Here is a 20,949-nt window from a genome sequence, read left to right as displayed (position 1 = left end):
GCTTTCACACACACTTATCTCTCAGAACTGAGCATGTGGAGAGACGTTCGTTCATATAGCACAAAGGGAACGGGTTGCAGGAGAAACTATTACTCTGGTTTCTCAGTCTGTTTCCTAGTGCCGGTTTGAAGTTCCAGCAGTTTTCACTGTAAAACCGATTTGGAGCTAGTACCTCCCCATATATATGTATGGAGTGGAGTTTGCAACTGAAAAGAAACTTTGTGTTCCCAACAAGCTAGGTGAAGGACGGCTTTCACACACACTTATCTCTCAGAACTGAGCATGTGGAGAGACGTTCGTTCATCTAGCAGAAAGGAAACGGTTTGCAGGAGAAACTTTTACTCTGGTTTCTCAATCTGTTTCCTAGTGCCGGTTTGAAGTTCCTGCAGTTTTCACTGTAAAACCGATTTGGAGCTAGTACCTCCCCATATATATGTATGGAGTGGAGTTTGCAACTGAAAAGAAACTTTGTGTTCCCAACAAGCTAGGTGAAGGACGGCTTTCACACACACTTATCTCTCAGAACTGAGCATGTGGAGAGACGTTCGTTCATCTAGCACAAGGGGAATGAGTTGCAGGAGAAACTTTTACTCTGGTTTCTCAGTCTGTGTCCTAGTGCCGGATTGAAGTTCCTGCAGTTTTCACTGAAAAACCGATTTGGAGCTAGTTCCTCCCCATATATATGTATGGAGTGGAGTTTGCAACTGAAAAGAAACTTTGTGTTTCCAACAAGCTAGGAGAAGGACGGCTTTCACACACACTTATCTCTCAGAACTGAGCATGTGGAGAGACGTTCGTTCATCTAGCACAAAGGGAACGGGTTGCAGGAGAAACTTTTACTCTGGTTTCTCATTCTGTTTCCTTGTGCCGGTTTGAAGTTCCAGCAGTTTTCACTGTAAAACCGAGTTGGAGCTAGTACCTCCCCATATATATGTATGGAGTGTAGTTTACAAATGAAAAGAAACTTTATGTTCCCAAAAAGCTAGGTGAAGGACGGCTTTCACACACACACATCTCTCAGAACTGAGCATGTGGAGAGACGTTCGTTCATCTAGCACAAAGGGAACAGGTTGCAGGAGAAACATTTACTCTGGTTTCTCAGTCTGTTTCCCAGTGCCGGTTTGAAGTTCCTGCAGTTTTCACTCTAAAACCTATTTGGAGCTTGTACCTCCCCATATATATGTATGGAGTGGAGTTTGCAACTGAAAAGAAACTTTGTGTTCCCAACAAGCTAGTTGAAGGACGGCTTTCACACACACTTATCTCTCAGATCTGAGCATGTGGAGAGACGTTCGTTCATCTAGCACAAATGGAACGGGTTGCAGGAGAAACTATTACTATGGTTTCTCAGTCTGTTTCCTAGTGCCGGTTTGAAGTTCCAGCAGTTTTCACTGTAAAACCGAGTTGGAGCTAGTACCTCCCCATATATATGTATGGAGTGGAGTTTACATTTGAAAAGAAACTTTATGTTCCCAAAAAGCTAGGTGAAAGACGGCTTTCACACACACACATCTCTCAGAACTGAGCATGTGGAGAGACGTTCGTTCATCTAGCACAAATGGAACAGGTTGCAGGAGAATCTTTTACTCTGGTTTCTCAGTCTGTTTCCTAGTGCCGGTTTGAAGTTCCTGCAGTTTTCACTGTAAAACCTGGTTGGAGCTAGTACCTCCGCATATATATGTATGGAGTTGAGTTTACAACTTAAAAGAAACTTTGTGTTCCAAACAAGATAGGTGAAGGACGGCTTTCACACACACTTATCTCTCAGAACTGAGCATGTGGAGAGACGTTCGTTCATCTAGCAGAAAGGGAACGGTTTGCAGGAGAAACTTTTACTCTGGTTTCTCAATCTGTTTCCTAGTGCCGGTTTGAAGTTCCTGCAGTTTTCACTGTAAAACCGATTTGGAGCTAGTACCTCCCCATATATATGTATGGAGTGGAGTTTGCAACTGAAAAGAAACTTTGTGTTCCCAACAAGCTAGGTGAAGGACGGTTTTCACACACACTAATCTCTCAGATCTGAGCATGTGGAGAGACGTTCGTTCATCTAGCACAAAGGGAACGGGTTGCAGGAGAATATTTTACTCTGGTTTCTCAGTCTGTTTCCTAGTGCCGGTTTGAAGTTCCAGCAGTTTTCACTGTAAAACCGAGTTGGAGCTAGTACCTCCCCATATATATGTATGGAATGGAGTTTGCAACTGAAAAGAAACTTTGTGTTCCCAACAAGCTATGTGAAGGACGGCTTTCACACACACTTATCTCTCAGAACTGAGCATGTGGAGAGACGTTCGTTCATCTAGCACAAAGGGAACGGGTTGCAGGAGAAACTTTTACTCTGGTTTCTCAGCCTCTTTCCTAGTGCCAGTTTGAAGTTCCTGCATTTTTCACTGTAAAACAGATTTGGAGCTAGTACCTCCCCATATATATGTATGGAGTGCATTTTGCAACTGAAAAGAATCTTTGTGTTCCCAACAAGCTAGGAGAAGGACGGCTTTCACACACAATTATCACTCAGAACTGAGCATGTGGAGAGACGTTCGTTCATCTAGCACAAGGGGAACTGGTTGCTGGAGAAACTTTTACTCTGGTTTCTCAGTCTGTTTCCTAGTGCCGGTTTGAAGTTCCTGCACTTTTCACTGTAAAACCGAGTTGGAGCTAGTTCCTCCCCATATAAATGTATGGAGTGGAGTTTGCAACTTAAAAGAAACTTTGTGTTCCCAACAAGCTAGGTGAAGGAGGGCTTTCACACACACTTATCTCTAAGAACTGAGCATATGGAGAGACGTTCGTTCATCTAGCACAAAGGGAACGGGTTGCAGGAGAAACTTTTACTCTGGTTTCTCATTCTATTTCCTTGTGCCGGTTTGAAGTTCCAGCAGTTTTCACTGTAAAACCGATTTGGAGCTAGTACCTCCCCATATATATGTATGGAGTGGAGTTTACAAATGAAAAGAAACTTTATGTTCCCAAAATCTAGGTGAAGGACGGCTTTCACACACACACATCTCTCAGAACTGAGCATGTGGAGAGACGTTCGTTCATCTAGCACAAATGGAACAGGTTGCAGGAGAAAGTTTTACTCTGGTTTCTCAGTCTGTTTCCGAGTGCCGGTTTGAAGTTCCTGCAGTTTTCACTGTAAAACCTGGTTGGAGCTAGTTCCTCCGCATATATATGTATGGAGTGGAGTTTGCAACTTAAAAGAAACTTTGTGTTCCCAACAAGCTAGGTGAAGGACGGCTTTCACACACACTTATCTCTCAGAACTGAGCATGTGGAGAGACGTTCGTTCATCTAGCAGAAAGGGAACGGTTTGCAAGTGAAACTTTTACTCTGGTTTCTCAGTCTGTTTCCTAGTGCCGGTTTGAAGTTCCTGCAGTTTTCACTGTAAAACCGATTTGGAGCTAGTACCTCCCCATATATATGTATGGAGTGGAGTTTGCAACTGAAAAGAAACTATGTGTTCCCAACAAGCTAGGTGAAGGACGGCTTTCACACACACTTATCTCTCAGATCTGATCATGTGGAGAGACGTTCGTTCATCTAGCACAAAGGGAACGGGTTGCAGGAGAAAATTTTACTCTGGTTTCTCAGTCTGTTTCCTAGTGCCGGTTTGAAGTTCCAGCAGTTTTCACTGTGAAACCGATTTGGAGCTAGTACCTCCCCATATATATGTATGGAATGGAGTTTGCAACTGAAAAGAAACTTTGTGTTCCCAACAAGATAGGTGAAGGAAGGCTTTCACACACACTTATCTCTCAGAACTGAGCATGTGGAGAGACGTTCGTTCATCTAGCACAAATGGAACGGGTTGCAGGAGAAACTTTTACTCTGGTTTCTCAGTCTGTTTCCTAGTGCCAGTTTGAAGTTCCTGCAGTTTTCACTGTAAAACCGATTTGGAGCTAGTACCTCCCCATATATATGTATGGAGTGGAGATTGCAACTGAAAAGAATCTTTGTGTTCCCAACAAGCTAGGTGAAGGAAGGCTTTCACACACACTTATCTCTCAGAACTGAGCATGTGGAGAGACGTTCGTTCATCTAGCACAAAGGGAACGGGTTGCAGGAGAAACTTTTACTCTGGTTTCTCAGTCTGTTTCCTAGTGCCAGTTTGAAGTTCCTGCAGTTTTCACTGTAAAACCGATTTGGAGCTAGTACCTCCCCATATATATGTATGGAGTGGAGTTTGCAACTGAAAAGAAACTTTGTGTTCCCAACAAGCTAGATGAAGGACGGCTTTCACACACACTTATCTCTCAGAACTGAGCATGTGGAGAGACGTTCGTTCATCTAGTACAAAGTGAACGGGTTGCAGGAGAAACATTTACTCTGGTTTCTCAGTCTGTTTCCTAGTGCCGGTTTGAAGTTCCTGCAGTTTTCACTGTAAAACCTGGTTGGAGCTAGTACCTCCCCATATATATGTATGGAGTGGAGTTTGCAACTGAAAAGAAACTTTGTGTTCCCAACAAGCTAGGTGAAGGACGGCTTTCACACACACTTATCTCTCAGAACTGAGCATGTGGAGAGACGTTCGTTCATCTAGCACAAAGGGAACGGGTTGAAGGAGAAACTTTTACTCTGGTTTCTCAGTCTGTTTCCTAGTGCCGGTTTGAAGTTCCTGCAGTTTTCACTGTAAAACCTGGTTGGAGCTAGTACTTCCCCATATATATGTATGGAGTGGAGTTTGCATCTGAAAAGAAACTTTGTGTTCCAAACAAGATAGGTGAAGGACGGCTTTCACACACACTTATCTCTCAGAACTGAGCATGTGGAGAGACGTTCGTTCATCTAGCACAAATGGAACGGGTTGCAGGAGAAACTATTACTATGGTTTCTCAGTCTGTTTCCTAGTGCCGGTTTGAATTTCCAGCAGTTTTCACTGTAAAACCGAGTTGGAGCTAGCACCTCCCCATATATATGTATGGAGTGGAGTTTACATTTGAAAAGAAACTTTATGTTCCCAAAAAGCTAGGTGAAGGACGGCTTTCACACACACACATCTCTCAGAACTGAGCATGTGGAGAGACGTTCGTTCATCTAGCACAAATGGAACAGGTTGCAGGAGAATCTTTTACTCTGGTTTCTCAGTCTGTTTCCTAGTGCCGGTATGAAGTTCCTGCAGTTTTCACTGTAAAACCTGGGTGGAGCTAGTACCTCCGCATATATATGTATGGAGTGGAGTTTGCAACTTAAAAGAAACTTTGTGTTCCAAACAAGATAGGTGAAGGACGGCTTTCACACACACTTATCTCTCAGAACTGAGCATGTGGAGAAACGTTCGTTCATCTAGCAGAAAGGGAACGGTTTGCAGGAGAAACTTTTACTCTGGTTTCTCAGTCTGTTTCCTAGTGCCGGTTTGAAGTTCCTGCAGTTTTCACTGTAAAACCGATTTGAAGCTAGTACCTCCCCATATATATGTATGGAGTGGAGTTTGCAACTGAAAAGAAACTTTGTGTTCCCAACAAGCTAGGTGAAGGACGGCTTTCACACACACTTATCTCTCAGATCTGAGCATGTGGAGAGACGTTCGTTCATCTAGCACAAAGGAAACGGGTTGCAGGAGAAAATTTTACTCTGGTTTCTCAGTCTGTTTCCTAGTGCCGGTTTATGTTCTAGCAGTTTTCACTGTAAAACCGAGTTGGAGCTAGTACCTCTCCATATATATGTATGGAATGGAGTTTGCAACTGAAAAGAAACTTTGTGTTCCCAACAAGCTAGGTGAAGGATGGCTTTCACACACACTTATCTCTCAGAACTGAGCATGTGGAGAGACGTTCGTTCATCTAGCACAAAGGGAACGGGTTGCAGGAGAAACTTTTACTCTGGTTTCTCAGTCTGTTTCCTAGTGCCAGTTTGAAGTTCCTGCAGTTTTCACTGTAAAACCGATTTGGAGCTAGTACCTCCCCATATATATGTATGGAGTGGAGTTTGCAACTGAAAAGAATCTTTGTGTTCCCAACAAGCTAGGAGAAGGACGGCTTTCACACACACTTATCTCTCAGAACTGAGCATGTGGAGAGACGTTCGTTCATCTAGCACAAAGGGAACGGGTTGCAGAGAAACTTTTACTCTGTTTTCTCAGACTGTTTCCTAGTGCCGGTTTGAAGTTCCTGCAGTTTTCACTGTAAAACCGATTTGGAGCTAGTACCTCCCCATATATATGTATGGAGTGGAGTTTGCAGCTGAAAAGAATCTTTGTGTTCCAAACAAGCTAGGTGAAGGACGGCTTTCACACACACGTATCTCTCAGAACTGAGCATGTGGAGAGACGTTCGTTTATCTAGCAGAAAGGGAGCGGGTTGCAGGAGAAACTTTTACTCTGGTTTCTCAGTCTGTTTCCTAGTGCCGGTTTGAAGTTCCTGCAGTTTTCACTGTAAAACCGATTTGGAGCTAGTACCTCCCCATATATATATATGGAGTGGAGTTTGCAACTGAAAAGAAACTTTGTGTTCCCAACAAGCTAGGTGAAGGACGGCTTTCACACACACTTATCACTCAGAACTGAGCATGTGGAGAGACGTTCGTTCATCTAGCACAAAGGGAACGGGTTGCAGGAGAAACTTTTACTCTGGTTTCTCAGTCTGTTTCCTAGTGCCGGTTTGAAGTTCCAGCAGTTTTCACTGTAAAACCGAGTTGCAGCTAGTACCTCCCCATATATATGTAAGGAGTGGAGTTTGCAACTGAAAAGGAACTTTGTGTTCCCAACAAGCTAGGTGAAGGACCTTTTTCACACACACTTATCTCTCAGAACTGAGCATGTGGAGAGACGTTCGTTCATCTAGCACAAAGGGAACGGGTTGGAGGAGAAAATTTTACTCTGGTTTCTCAGTCTGTTTCCTAGTGCCGGTTTGAAGTTCCTGCAGTTTTCTCTGTAAAACATGGTTGGAGCTAGAACCTCCCCATATATATGTATGGATTGGAGTTTGCAACTGAAAAGAAACTTTGTGTTCCCAACAAGGTAGGTGAAGGACGGCTTTCACACACACTTATCTCTCAGAACTGAGCATGTGGAGAGACGTTCGTTCATCTAGCACAAAGGGAACGGGTTGCAGGAGAAACTTTTACTCTGGTTTCTCAGTCTGTTTCCTAGTGCCGGTTTGAAGTTCCTGCAGTTTTCACTGTAAAACCGATTTGGAGCTAGTACCTCCCCATATATATGTATGGAGTGGAGTTTGCAACTGAAAAGAAACTTTGTGTTCCCAACAAGCTAGGTGAAGTACGGCTTTCACACACACTTATCTCTCAGAACTGAGCATGTGGAGAGACGTTCGTTCATCTAGCACAAAGGGAACGGGTTGCAGGAGAAACTATTACTATGGTTTCTCAGTCTGTTTCCTAGTGCCGGTTTGAAGTTCCAGCAGTTTTCACTGTAAAAACGAGTTGGAGCTACTACCTCCCCATATTTATGTATGGAGTGGAGTTTACAATTGAAAAGAAACTTTATGTTCCCAAAAAGCTAGGTGAAGGAAGCTTTCACACACACTTATCTCTCAGAACTGAGCATGTGGAGAGACGTTCGTTCATATAGCACAAAGGGAACGGGTTGCAGGAGAAACTATTACTCTGGTTTCTCAGTCTGTTTCCTAGTGCCGGTTTGAAGTTCCAGCAGTTTTCACTGTAAATCCGAGTTGGAGCTAGTACCTCCCCATATATATGTATGGAGTGGAGTTTGCAACTGAAAAGAAACTTTGTGTTCCCAACAAGCTAGGTGAAGGACGGCTTTCACACACACTTATCTCTCAGAACTGAGCATGTGGAGAGACGTTCGTTCATCTAGCACAAGGGGAACGAGTTGCAGGAGAAACTTTTACTCTGGTTTCTCAGTCTGTTTCCTAGTGCCGGTTTGAAGTTCCTGCAGTTTTCACTGAAAAACCGATTTGGAGCTAGTTCCTCCCCATATATATGTATGGAGTGGAGTTTGCAACTGAAAAGAAACTTTGTGTTCCCAACAAGCTAGGTCAAGGACGGCTTTCACACACACTTATCTCTCAGATCTGAGCATGTGGAGAGAAGTTCGTTCATCTAGCACAAAGGGAACGGGTTGCAGAATATTTTACTCTGGTTTCTCAGTCTGTTTCCTAGTGCCGGTTTGAAGTTCCAGCAGTTTTCACTGTAAAACCGAGTTGGAGCTAGTACCTCCCCATATATATGTATGGAATGGAGTTTGCAACTGAAAAGAAACTTTGTGTTCCCAACAAGCTAGGTGAAGGACGGCTTTCACACACACTTATCTCTCAGAACTGAGCATGTGGAGAGACGTTCGTTCATCTAGCACAAAGGGAACGGGTTGCAGGAGAAACTTTTACTCTGGTTTCTCAGTCTGTTTCCTAGTGCCAGTTTGAAGTTCCTGCATTTTTCACTGTAAAACCGATTTGGAGCTAGTACCTCCCCATATATATGTATGGAGTGGAGTTTGCAACTGAAAAGAATCTTTGTGTTCCCAACAAGCTAGGAGAAGGACGGCTTTCACACACACTAATCTCTCAGAACTGAGCATGTGGAGAGACGTTCGTTCATCTAGCACAAGGGGAACTGGTTGCAGGAGAAACTTTTACTCTGGTTTCTCAGTCTGTTTCCTAGTGCCGGTTTGAAGTTCCTGCACTTTTCACTGTAAAACCGATTTGGAGCTAGTTCCTCCCCATATAAATGTATGGAGTGGAGTTTGCAACTTAAAAGAAACTTTGTGTTCCCAACAAGCTAGGTGAAGGACGGCTTTCACACACACTTATCTCTAAGAACTGAGCATGTGGAGAGACGTTCGTTCATCTAGCACAAAGGGAACGGGTTGCAGGAGCAACTTTTACTCTGGTTTCTCATTCTATTTCCTTGTGCCGGTTTGAAGTTCCAGCAGTTTTCACTGTAAAACCGATTTGGAGCTAGTACCTCCCCATATATATGTATGGAGTGGAGTTTACAAATGAAAAGAAACTTTATGTTCCCAAAATCTAGGTGAAGGACGGCTTTCACACACACACATCTCTCAGAACTGAGCATGTGGAGAGACGTTCGTTCATCTAGCACAAATGGAACAGGTTGCAGGAGAAACTTTTACTCTGGTTTCTCAGTCTGTTTCCTAGTGCCGGTTTGAAGTTCCTGCAGTTTTCACTGTAAAACCTGGTTGGAGCTAGTTCCTCCGCATATATATGTATGGAGTGGAGTTTGCAACTTAAAAGAAACTTTGTGTTCCCAACAAGCTAGGTGAAGGACGGCTTTCACACACACTTATCTCTCAGAACTGAGCATGTGGAGAGACGTTCGTTCATCTAGCAGAAAGGGAACGGTTTGCAAGTGAAACTTTTACTCTGGTTTCTCAGTCTGTTTCCTAGTGCCGGTTTGAAGTTCCTGCAGTTTTCACTGTAAAACCGATTTGGAGCTAGTACCTCCCCATATATATGTATGGAGTGGAGTTTGCAACTGAAAAGAAACTATGTGTTCCCAACAAGCTAGGTGAAGGACGGCTTTCACACACACTTATCTCTCAGATCTGAGCATGTGGAGAGACGTTCGTTCATCTAGCACAAAGGGAAAGGGTTGCAGGAGAAAATTTTACTCTGGTTTCTCAGTCTGTTTCCTAGTGCCGGTTTGAAGTTCCAGCAGTTTTCACTGTAAAACCGATTTGGAGCTAGTACCTCCCCATATATATGTATGGAATGGAGTTTGCAACTGAAAAGAAACTTTGTGTTCCCAACAAGCTAGGTGAAGGACGGCTTTCACACACACTTATCTCTCAGAACTGAGCATGTGGAGAGACGTTCGTTCATCTAGCACAAAGGGAACGGGTTGCAGGAGAAACTTTTACTCTGGTTTCTCAGTCTGTTTCCTAGTGCCAGTTTGAAGTTCCTGCAGTTTTCACTGTAAAACCGATTTGGAGCTAGTACCTCCCCATATATATGTATGGAGTGGAGTTTGCAACTGAAAAGAATCTTTGTGTTCCCAACAAGCTAGGTGAAGGACGGCTTTCACACACACTTATCTCTCAGAACTGAGCATGTGGAGAGACGTTCGTTCATCTAGCACAAAGGAAACGGGTTGCAGGAGAAACTTTTACTCTGGTTTCTCAGTCTGTTTCCTAGTGCCAGTTTGAAGTTCCTGCAGTTTTCACTGTAAAACCGATTTGGAGCTAGTACCTCCCCATATATATGTATGGAGTGGAGTTTGCAACTGAAAAGAATCTTTGTGTTCCCAACAAGCTAGGAGAAGGACGGCTTTCACACACACTTATCTCTCAGAACTGAGCATGTGGAGAGACGTTCGTTCATCTAGCACAAAGGGAACGGGTTGCAGAGAAACTTTTACTCTGTTTTCTCAGACTGTTTCCTAGTGCCGGTTTGATGTTCCTGCAGTTTTCACTGTAAAACCGATTTGGAGCTAGTACCTCCCCATATATATGTATGGAGTGGAGTTTGCAGCTGAAAAGAATCTTTGTGTTCCCAGCAAGCTAGGTGAAGGACGGCTTTCACACACACGTATCTCTCAGAACTGAGCATGTGGAGAGACGTTCGTTTATCTAGCAGAAAGGGAGCGGGTTGCAGGAGAAACTTTTACTCTGGTTTCTCAGTCTGTTTCCTAGTGCCGGTTTGAAGTTCCTGCAGTTTTCACTGTAAAACCGATTTGTAGCTAGTACCTCCCCATATATATATATGGAGTGGAGTTTGCAACTGAAAAGAAACTTTGTGTTCCCAACAAGCTAGGTGAAGGACGGCTTTCACACACACTTATCTCTCAGAACTGAGCATGTGGAGAGACGTTCGTTCATCTAGCACAAAGGGAACGGGTTGCAGGAGAAACTTTTACTCTGGTTTCTCAGTCTGTTTCCTAGTGCCGGTTTGAAGTTCCAGCAGTTTTCACTGTAAAACCGAGTTGCAGCTAGTACCTCCCCATATATATGTAAGGAGTGGAGTTTGCAACTGAAAAGGAACTTTGTGTTCCCAACAAGCTAGGTGAAGGACCTTTTTCACACACACTTATCTCTCAGAACTGAGCATGTGGAGAGACGTTCGTTCATCTAGCACAAAGGGAACGGGATGGAGGAGAAAATTTTACTCTGGTTTCTCAGTCTGTTTCCTAGTGCCGGTTTGAAGTTCCTGCAGTTTTCTCTGTAAAACATGGTTGGAGCTAGAACCTCCCCATATATATGTATGGATTGGAGTTTGCAACTGAAAAGAAACTTTGTGTTCCCAACAAGGTAGGTGAAGGACGGCTTTCACACACACTTATCTCTCAGAACTGAGCTTGTGGAGAGACGTTCGTTCATCTAGCACAAAGGGAACGGGTTGCAGGAGAAACTTTTACTCTGGTTTCTCAGTCTGTTTCCTAGTGCCGGTTTGAAGTTCCTGCAGTTTTCACTGTAAAACCGATTTGGAGCTAGTACCTCCCCATATATATGTATGGAGTGGAGTTTGCAACTGAAAAGAAACTTTGTGTTCCCAACAAGCTAGGTGAAGGACGGCTTTCACACACACTTATCTCTCAGAACTGAGCATGTGAAGAGACGTTCGTTCATCTAGCACAAAGGGAACGGGTTGCAGGAGAAACTATTACTATGGTTTCTCAGTCTGTTTCCTAGTGCCGGTTTGAAGTTCCAGCAGTTTTCACTGTAAAAACGAGTTGGAGCTACTACCTCCCCATATTTATGTATGGAGTGGAGTTTACAATTGAAAAGAAACTTTATGTTCCCAAAAAGCTAGGTGAAGGAAGCTTTCACACACACTTATCTCTCAGAACTGAGCATGTGGAGAGACGTTCGTTCATATAGCACAAAGGGAACGGGTTGCAGGAGAAACTATTACTCTGGTTTCTCAGTCTGTTTCCTAGTGCCGGTTTGAAGTTCCAGCAGTTTTCACTGTAAATCCGAGTTGGAGCTAGTACCTCCCCATATATATGTATGGAGTGGAGTTTGCAACTGAAAAGAAACTTTGTGTTCCCAACAAGCTAGGTGAAGGACGGCTTTCACACACACTTATCTCTCAGAACTGAGCATGTGGAGAGACGTTCGTTCATCTAGCACAAGGGGAACGAGTTGCAGGAGAAACTTTTACTCTGGTTTCTCAGTCTGTTTCCTAGTGCCGGTTTGAAGTTCCTGCAGTTTTCACTGAAAAACCGATTTGGAGCTAGTTCCTCCCCATATATATGTATGGAGTGGAGTTTGCAACTGAAAAGAAACTTTGTGTTCCCAACAAGCTAGGTCAAGGACGGCTTTCACACACACTTATCTCTCAGATCTGAGCATGTGGAGAGAAGTTCGTTCATCTAGCACAAAGGGAACGGGTTGCAGAATATTTTACTCTGGTTTCTCAGTCTGTTTCCTAGTGCCGGTTTGAAGTTCCAGCAGTTTTCACTGTAAAACCGAGTTGGAGCTAGTACCTCCCCATATATATGTATGGAGTGGAGTTTGCAACTGAAAAGAATCTTTGTGTTCCCAACAAGCTAGGAGAAAGACGGCTTTCACACACACTAATCTCTCAGAACTGAGCATGTGGAGAGACGTTCGTTCATCTAGCACAAGGGGAACTGGTTGCAGGAGAAACTTTTACTCTGGTTTCTCAGTCTGTTTCCTAGTGCCGGTTTGAAGTTCCTGCACTTTTCACTGTAAAACCGATTTGGAGCTAGTTCCTCCCCATATAAATGTATGGAGTGGAGTTTGCAACTTAAAAGAAACTTTGTGTTCCCAACAAGCTAGGTGAAGGACGGCTTTCACACACACTTATCTCTCAGAACTGAGCATGTGGAGAGACGTTCGTTCATCTAGCACAAAGGGAACGGGTTGCAGGAGAAACTTTTACTCTGGTTTCTCAGTCTGTTTCCTAGTGCCGGTTTGAAGTTCCAGCAGTTTTCACTGTAAAACCGAGTTGCAGCTAGTACCTCCCCATATATATGTAAGGAGTGGAGTTTGCAACTGAAAAGGAACTTTGTGTTCCCAACAAGCTAGGTGAAGGACCTTTTTCACACACACTTATCTCTCAGAACTGAGCATGTGGAGAGACGTTCGTTCATCTAGCACAAAGGGAACGGGATGGAGGAGAAAATTTTACTCTGGTTTCTCAGTCTGTTTCCTAGTGCCGGTTTGAAGTTCCTGCAGTTTTCTCTGTAAAACATGGTTGGAGCTAGAACCTCCCCATATATATGTATGGATTGGAGTTTGCAACTGAAAAGAAACTTTGTGTTCCCAACAAGGTAGGTGAAGGACGGCTTTCACACACACTTATCTCTCAGAACTGAGCTTGTGGAGAGACGTTCGTTCATCTAGCACAAAGGGAACGGGTTGCAGGAGAAACTTTTACTCTGGTTTCTCAGTCTGTTTCCTAGTGCCGGTTTGAAGTTCCTGCAGTTTTCACTGTAAAACCGATTTGGAGCTAGTACCTCCCCATATATATGTATGGAGTGGAGTTTGCAACTGAAAAGAAACTTTGTGTTCCCAACAAGCTAGGTGAAGGACGGCTTTCACACACACTTATCTCTCAGAACTGAGCATGTGAAGAGACGTTCGTTCATCTAGCACAAAGGGAACGGGTTGCAGGAGAAACTATTACTATGGTTTCTCAGTCTGTTTCCTAGTGCCGGTTTGAAGTTCCAGCAGTTTTCACTGTAAAAACGAGTTGGAGCTACTACCTCCCCATATTTATGTATGGAGTGGAGTTTACAATTGAAAAGAAACTTTATGTTCCCAAAAAGCTAGGTGAAGGAAGCTTTCACACACACTTATCTCTCAGAACTGAGCATGTGGAGAGACGTTCGTTCATATAGCACAAAGGGAACGGGTTGCAGGAGAAACTATTACTCTGGTTTCTCAGTCTGTTTCCTAGTGCCGGTTTGAAGTTCCAGCAGTTTTCACTGTAAATCCGAGTTGGAGCTAGTACCTCCCCATATATATGTATGGAGTGGAGTTTGCAACTGAAAAGAAACTTTGTGTTCCCAACAAGCTAGGTGAAGGACGGCTTTCACACACACTTATCTCTCAGAACTGAGCATGTGGAGAGACGTTCGTTCATCTAGCACAAGGGGAACGAGTTGCAGGAGAAACTTTTACTCTGGTTTCTCAGTCTGTTTCCTAGTGCCGGTTTGAAGTTCCTGCAGTTTTCACTGAAAAACCGATTTGGAGCTAGTTCCTCCCCATATATATGTATGGAGTGGAGTTTGCAACTGAAAAGAAACTTTGTGTTCCCAACAAGCTAGGTCAAGGACGGCTTTCACACACACTTATCTCTCAGATCTGAGCATGTGGAGAGAAGTTCGTTCATCTAGCACAAAGGGAACGGGTTGCAGAATATTTTACTCTGGTTTCTCAGTCTGTTTCCTAGTGCCGGTTTGAAGTTCCAGCAGTTTTCACTGTAAAACCGAGTTGGAGCTAGTACCTCCCCATATATATGTATGGAGTGGAGTTTGCAACTGAAAAGAATCTTTGTGTTCCCAACAAGCTAGGAGAAAGACGGCTTTCACACACACTAATCTCTCAGAACTGAGCATGTGGAGAGACGTTCGTTCATCTAGCACAAGGGGAACTGGTTGCAGGAGAAACTTTTACTCTGGTTTCTCAGTCTGTTTCCTAGTGCCGGTTTGAAGTTCCTGCACTTTTCACTGTAAAACCGATTTGGAGCTAGTTCCTCCCCATATAAATGTATGGAGTGGAGTTTGCAACTTAAAAGAAACTTTGTGTTCCCAACAAGCTAGGTGAAGGACGGCTTTCACACACACTTATCTCTCAGAACTGAGCATGTGGAGAGACGTTCGTTCATCTAGCACAAAGGGAACGGGTTGCAGGAGAAACTTTTACTCTGGTTTCTCAGTCTGTTTCCTAGTGCCGGTTTGAAGTTCCAGCAGTTTTCACTGTAAAACCGAGTTGCAGCTAGTACCTCCCCATATATATGTAAGGAGTGGAGTTTGCAACTGAAAAGGAACTTTGTGTTCCCAACAAGCTAGGTGAAGGACCTTTTTCACACACACTTATCTCTCAGAACTGAGCATGTGGAGAGACGTTCGTTCATCTAGCACAAAGGGAACGGGATGGAGGAGAAAATTTTACTCTGGTTTCTCAGTCTGTTTCCTAGTGCCGGTTTGAAGTTCCTGCAGTTTTCTCTGTAAAACATGGTTGGAGCTAGAACCTCCCCATATATATGTATGGATTGGAGTTTGCAACTGAAAAGAAACTTTGTGTTCCCAACAAGGTAGGTGAAGGACGGCTTTCACACACACTTATCTCTCAGAACTGAGCTTGTGGAGAGACGTTCGTTCATCTAGCACAAAGGGAACGGGTTGCAGGAGAAACTTTTACTCTGGTTTCTCAGTCTGTTTCCTAGTGCCGGTTTGAAGTTCCTGCAGTTTTCACTGTAAAACCGATTTGGAGCTAGTACCTCCCCATATATATGTATGGAGTGGAGTTTGCAACTGAAAAGAAACTTTGTGTTCCCAACAAGCTAGGTGAAGGACGGCTTTCACACACACTTATCTCTCAGAACTGAGCATGTGAAGAGACGTTCGTTCATCTAGCACAAAGGGAACGGGTTGCAGGAGAAACTATTACTATGGTTTCTCAGTCTGTTTCCTAGTGCCGGTTTGAAGTTCCAGCAGTTTTCACTGTAAAAACGAGTTGGAGCTACTACCTCCCCATATTTATGTATGGAGTGGAGTTTACAATTGAAAAGAAACTTTATGTTCCCAAAAAGCTAGGTGAAGGAAGCTTTCACACACACTTATCTCTCAGAACTGAGCATGTGGAGAGACGTTCGTTCATATAGCACAAAGGGAACGGGTTGCAGGAGAAACTATTACTCTGGTTTCTCAGTCTGTTTCCTAGTGCCGGTTTGAAGTTCCAGCAGTTTTCACTGTAAATCCGAGTTGGAGCTAGTACCTCCCCATATATATGTATGGAGTGGAGTTTGCAACTGAAAAGAAACTTTGTGTTCCCAACAAGCTAGGTGAAGGACGGCTTTCACACACACTTATCTCTCAGAACTGAGCATGTGGAGAGACGTTCGTTCATCTAGCACAAGGGGAACGAGTTGCAGGAGAAACTTTTACTCTGGTTTCTCAGTCTGTTTCCTAGTGCCGGTTTGAAGTTCCTGCAGTTTTCACTGAAAAACCGATTTGGAGCTAGTTCCTCCCCATATATATGTATGGAGTGGAGTTTGCAACTGAAAAGAAACTTTGTGTTCCCAACAAGCTAGGTCAAGGACGGCTTTCACACACACTTATCTCTCAGATCTGAGCATGTGGAGAGAAGTTCGTTCATCTAGCACAAAGGGAACGGGTTGCAGAATATTTTACTCTGGTTTCTCAGTCTGTTTCCTAGTGCCGGTTTGAAGTTCCAGCAGTTTTCACTGTAAAACCGAGTTGGAGCTAGTACCTCCCCATATATATGTATGGAGTGGAGTTTGCAACTGAAAAGAATCTTTGTGTTCCCAACAAGCTAGGAGAAAGACGGCTTTCACACACACTAATCTCTCAGAACTGAGCATGTGGAGAGACGTTCGTTCATCTAGCACAAGGGGAACTGGTTGCAGGAGAAACTTTTACTCTGGTTTCTCAGTCTGTTTCCTAGTGCCGGTTTGAAGTTCCTGCACTTTTCACTGTAAAACCGATTTGGAGCTAGTTCCTCCCCATATAAATGTATGGAGTGGAGTTTGCAACTTAAAAGAAACTTTGTGTTCCCAACAAGCTAGGTGAAGGACGGCTTTCACACACACTTATCTCTAAGAACTGAGCATGTGGAGAGACGTTCGTTCATCTAGCACAAAGGGAACGGGTTGCAGGAGCAACTTTTACTCTGGTTTCTCATTCTATTTCCTTGTGCCGGTTTGAAGTTCCAGCAGTTTTCACTGTAAAACCGATTTGGAGCTAGTACCTCCCCATATATATGTATGGAGTGGAGTTTACAAATGAAAAGAAACTTTATGTTCCCAAAATCTAGGTGAAGGACGGCTTTCACACACACACATCTCTCAGAACTGAGCATGTGGAGAGACGTTCGTTCATCTAGCACAAATGGAACAGGTTGCAGGAGAAACTTTTACTCTGGTTTCTCAGTTTGTTTCCTAGTGCCGGTTTGAAGTTCCTGCAGTTTTCACTGTAAAACCTGGTTGGAGCTAGTTCCTCCGCATATATATGTATGGAGTGGAGTTTGCAACTTAAAAGAAACTTTGTGTTCCCAACAAGCTAGGTGAAGGACGGCTTTCACACACACTTATCTCTCAGAACTGAGCATGTGGAGAGACGTTCGTTCATCTAGCAGAAAGGGAACGGTTTGCAAGTGAAACTTTTACTCTGGTTTCTCAGTCTGTTTCCTAGTGCCGGTTTGAAGTTCCTGCAGTTTTCACTGTAAAACCGATTTGGAGCTAGTACCTCCCCATATATATGTATGGAGTGGAGTTTGCAACTGAAAAGAAACTATGTGTTCCCAACAAGCTAGGTGAAGGACGGCTTTCACACACACTTATCTCTCAGATCTGAGCATGTGGAGAGACGTTCGTTCATCTAGCACAAAGGGAAAGGGTTGCAGGAGAAAATTTTACTCTGGTTTCTCAGTCTGTTTCCTAGTGCCGGTTTGAAGTTCCAGCAGTTTTCACTGTAAAACCGATTTGGAGCTAGTACCTCCCCATATATATGTATGGAATGGAGTTTGCAACTGAAAAGAAACTTTGTGTTCCCAACAAGCTAGGTGAAGGACGGCTTTCACACACACTTATCTCTCAGAACTGAGCATGTGGAGAGACGTTCGTTCATCTAGCACAAAGGGAACGGGTTGCAGGAGAAACTTTTACTCTGGTTTCTCAGTCTGTTTCCTAGTGCCAGTTTGAAGTTCCTGCAGTTTTCACTGTAAAACCGATTTGGAGCTAGTACCTCCCCATATATATGTATGGAGTGGAGTTTGCAACTGAAAAGAATCTTTGTGTTCCCAACAAGCTAGGTGAAGGACGGCTTTCACACACACTTATCTCTCAGAACTGAGCATGTGGAGAGACGTTCGTTCATCTAGCACAAAGGAAACGGGTTGCAGGAGAAACTTTTACTCTGGTTTCTCAGTCTGTTTCCTAGTGCCAGTTTGAAGTTCCTGCAGTTTTCACTGTAAAACCGATTTGGAGCTAGTACCTCCCCATATATATGTATGGAGTGGAGTTTGCAACTGAAAAGAATCTTTGTGTTCCCAACAAGCTAGGTGAAGGACGGCTTTCACACACACTTATCTCTCAGAACTGAGCATGTGGAGAGACGTTCGTTCATCTAGCACAAAGGAAACGGGTTGCAGGAGAAACTTTTACTCTGGTTTCTCAGTCTGTTTCCTAGTGCCAGTTTGAAGTTCCTGCAGTTTTCACTGTAAAACCGATTTGGAGCTAGTACCTCCCCATATATATGTATGGAGTGGAGTTTGCAACTGAAAAGAATCTTTGTGTTCCCAACAAGCTAGGAGAAGGACGGCTTTCACACACAATTATCTCTCAGAACTGAGCATGTGGAGAGACGTTCGTTCATCTAGCACAAAGGGAACGGGTTGCAGAGAAACTTTTACTCTGTTTTCTCAGACTGTTTCCTAGTGCCGGTTTGAAGTTCCTGCAGTTTTCACTGTAAAACCGATTTGGAGCTAGTACCTCCCCATATATATGTATGGAGTGGAGTTTGCAGCTGAAAAGAATCTTTGTGTTCCCAACAAGCTAGGTGAAGGACGGCTTTCACACACACGTATCTCTCAGAACTGAGCATGTGGAGAGACGTTCGTTTATCTAGCAGAAAGGGAGCGGGTTGCAGGAGAAACTTTTACTCTGGTTTCTCAGTCTGTTTCCTAGTGCCGGTTTGAAGTTCCTGCAGTTTTCACTGTAAAACCGATTTGTAGCTAGTACCTCCCCATATATATATATGGAGTGGAGTTTGCAACTGAAAAGAAACTTTGTGTTCCCAACAAGCTAGGTGAAGGACGGCTTTCACACACACTTATCTCTCAGAACTGAGCATGTGGAGAGACGTTCGTTCATCTAGCACAAAGGGAACGGGTTGCAGGAGAAACTTTTACTCTGGTTTCTCAGTCTGTTTCCTAGTGCCGGTTTGAAGTTCCAGCAGTTTTCACTGTAAAACCGAGTTGCAGCTAGTACCTCCCCATATATATGTAAGGAGTGGAGTTTGCAACTGAAAAGGAACTTTGTGTTCCCAACAAGCTAGGTGAAGGACCTTTTTCACACACACTTATCTCTCAGAACTGAGCATGTGGAGAGACGTTCGTTCATCTAGCACAAAGGGAACGGGTTGGAGGAGAAAATTTTACTCTGGTTTCTCAGTCTGTTTCCTAGTGCCGGTTTGAAGTTCCTGCAGTTTTCTCTGTAAAACCTGGTTGGAGCTAGAACCTCCCCATATATATGTATGGATTGGAGTTTGCAACTGAAAAGAAACTTTGTGTTCCCAACAAGGTAGGTGAAGGACGGCTTTCACACACACTTATCTCTCAGAACTGAGCATGTGGAGAGACGTTCGTTCATCTAGCACAAAGGGAACGGGTTGCAGGAGAAACTTTTACTCTGGTTTCTCAGTCTGTTTCCTAGTGCCGGTTTGAAGTTCCTGCAGTTTTCACTGTAAAACCGATTTGGAGCTAGTACCTCCCCAAATATATGTATGGAGTGGAGTTTGCAACTGAAAAGAAACTTTGTGTTCCCAACAAGCTAGGTGAAGGACGGCTTTCACACACACTTATCTCTCAGAACTGAGCATGTGAAGAGACGTTCGTTCATCTAGCACAAAGGGAACGGGTTGCAGGAGAAACTATTACTATGGTTTCTCAGTCTGTTTCCTAGTGCCGGTTTGAAGTTCCAGCAGTTTTCACTGTAAAAACGAGTTGGAGCTAGTACCTCCCCATATTTATGTATGGAGTGGAGTTTACAATTGAAAAGAAACTTTATGTTCCCAAAAAGCTAGGTGAAGGAAGCTTTCACACACACTTATCTCTCAGAACTGAGCATGTGGAGAGAAGTTCGTTCATATAGCACAAAGGGAACGGGTTGCAGGAGAAACTATTACTCTGGTTTCTCAGTCTGTTTCCTAGTGCCGGTTTGAAGTTCCAGCAGTTTTCACTGTAAAACCGAGTTGGAGCTAGTACCTCCCCATATATATGTATGGAGTGGAGTTTGCAACTGAAAAGAATCTTTGTGTTCCCAACAAGCTAGGTGAAGGACGGCTTTCACACACACTTATCTCTCAGAACTGAGCATGTGGAGAGACGTTCGTTCATCTAGCACAAGGGGAACGAGTTGCAGGAGAAACTTTTACTCTGGTTTCTCAGTCTGTTTCCTAGTGCCGGTTTGAAGTTCCTGCAGTTTTCACTGAAAAACCGATTTGGAGCTAGTTCCTCCCCATATATATGTATGGAGTGGAGTTTGCAACTGAAAAGAAACTTTGTGTTCCCAACAAGCTAGGTCAAGGACGGCTTTCACACACACTTATCTCTCAGATCTGAGCATGTGGAGAGAAGTTCGTTCATCTAGCACAAAGGGAACGGGTTGCAGAATATTTTACTCTGGTTTCTCAGTCTGTTTCCTAGTGCCGGTTTGAAGTTCCAGCAGTTTTCACTGTAAAACCGAGTTGGAGCTAGTACCTCCCCATATATATGTATGGAGTGGAGTTTGCAACTGAAAAGAATCTTTGTGTTCCCAACAAGCTAGGAGAAGGACGGCTTTCACACACACTTATCTCTCAGAACTGAGCATGTGGAGAGACGTTCGTTCATCTAGCACAAAGGGAACGGGTTGCAGGAGAAACTTTTACTCTGGTTTCTCAGTCTGTTTCCTAGTGCCAGTTTGAAGTTCCTGCATTTTTCACTGTAAAACCGATTTGGAGCTAGTACCTCCCCATATATATGTATGGAGTGGAGTTTGCAACTGAAAAGAATCTTTGTGTTCCCAACAAGCTAGGAGAAGGACGGCTTTCACACACACTAATCTCTCAGAACTGAGCATGTGGAGAGACGTTCGTTCATCTAGC

Source organism: Camelus dromedarius, unplaced genomic scaffold, assembly GCF_036321535.1.
Source record: "Camelus dromedarius isolate mCamDro1 unplaced genomic scaffold, mCamDro1.pat HAP1_SCAFFOLD_120, whole genome shotgun sequence".
In the NCBI taxonomy this organism is placed as follows: Eukaryota; Metazoa; Chordata; class Mammalia; order Artiodactyla; family Camelidae; genus Camelus; species Camelus dromedarius.
This window is presented reverse-complemented; position numbering follows the sequence as displayed.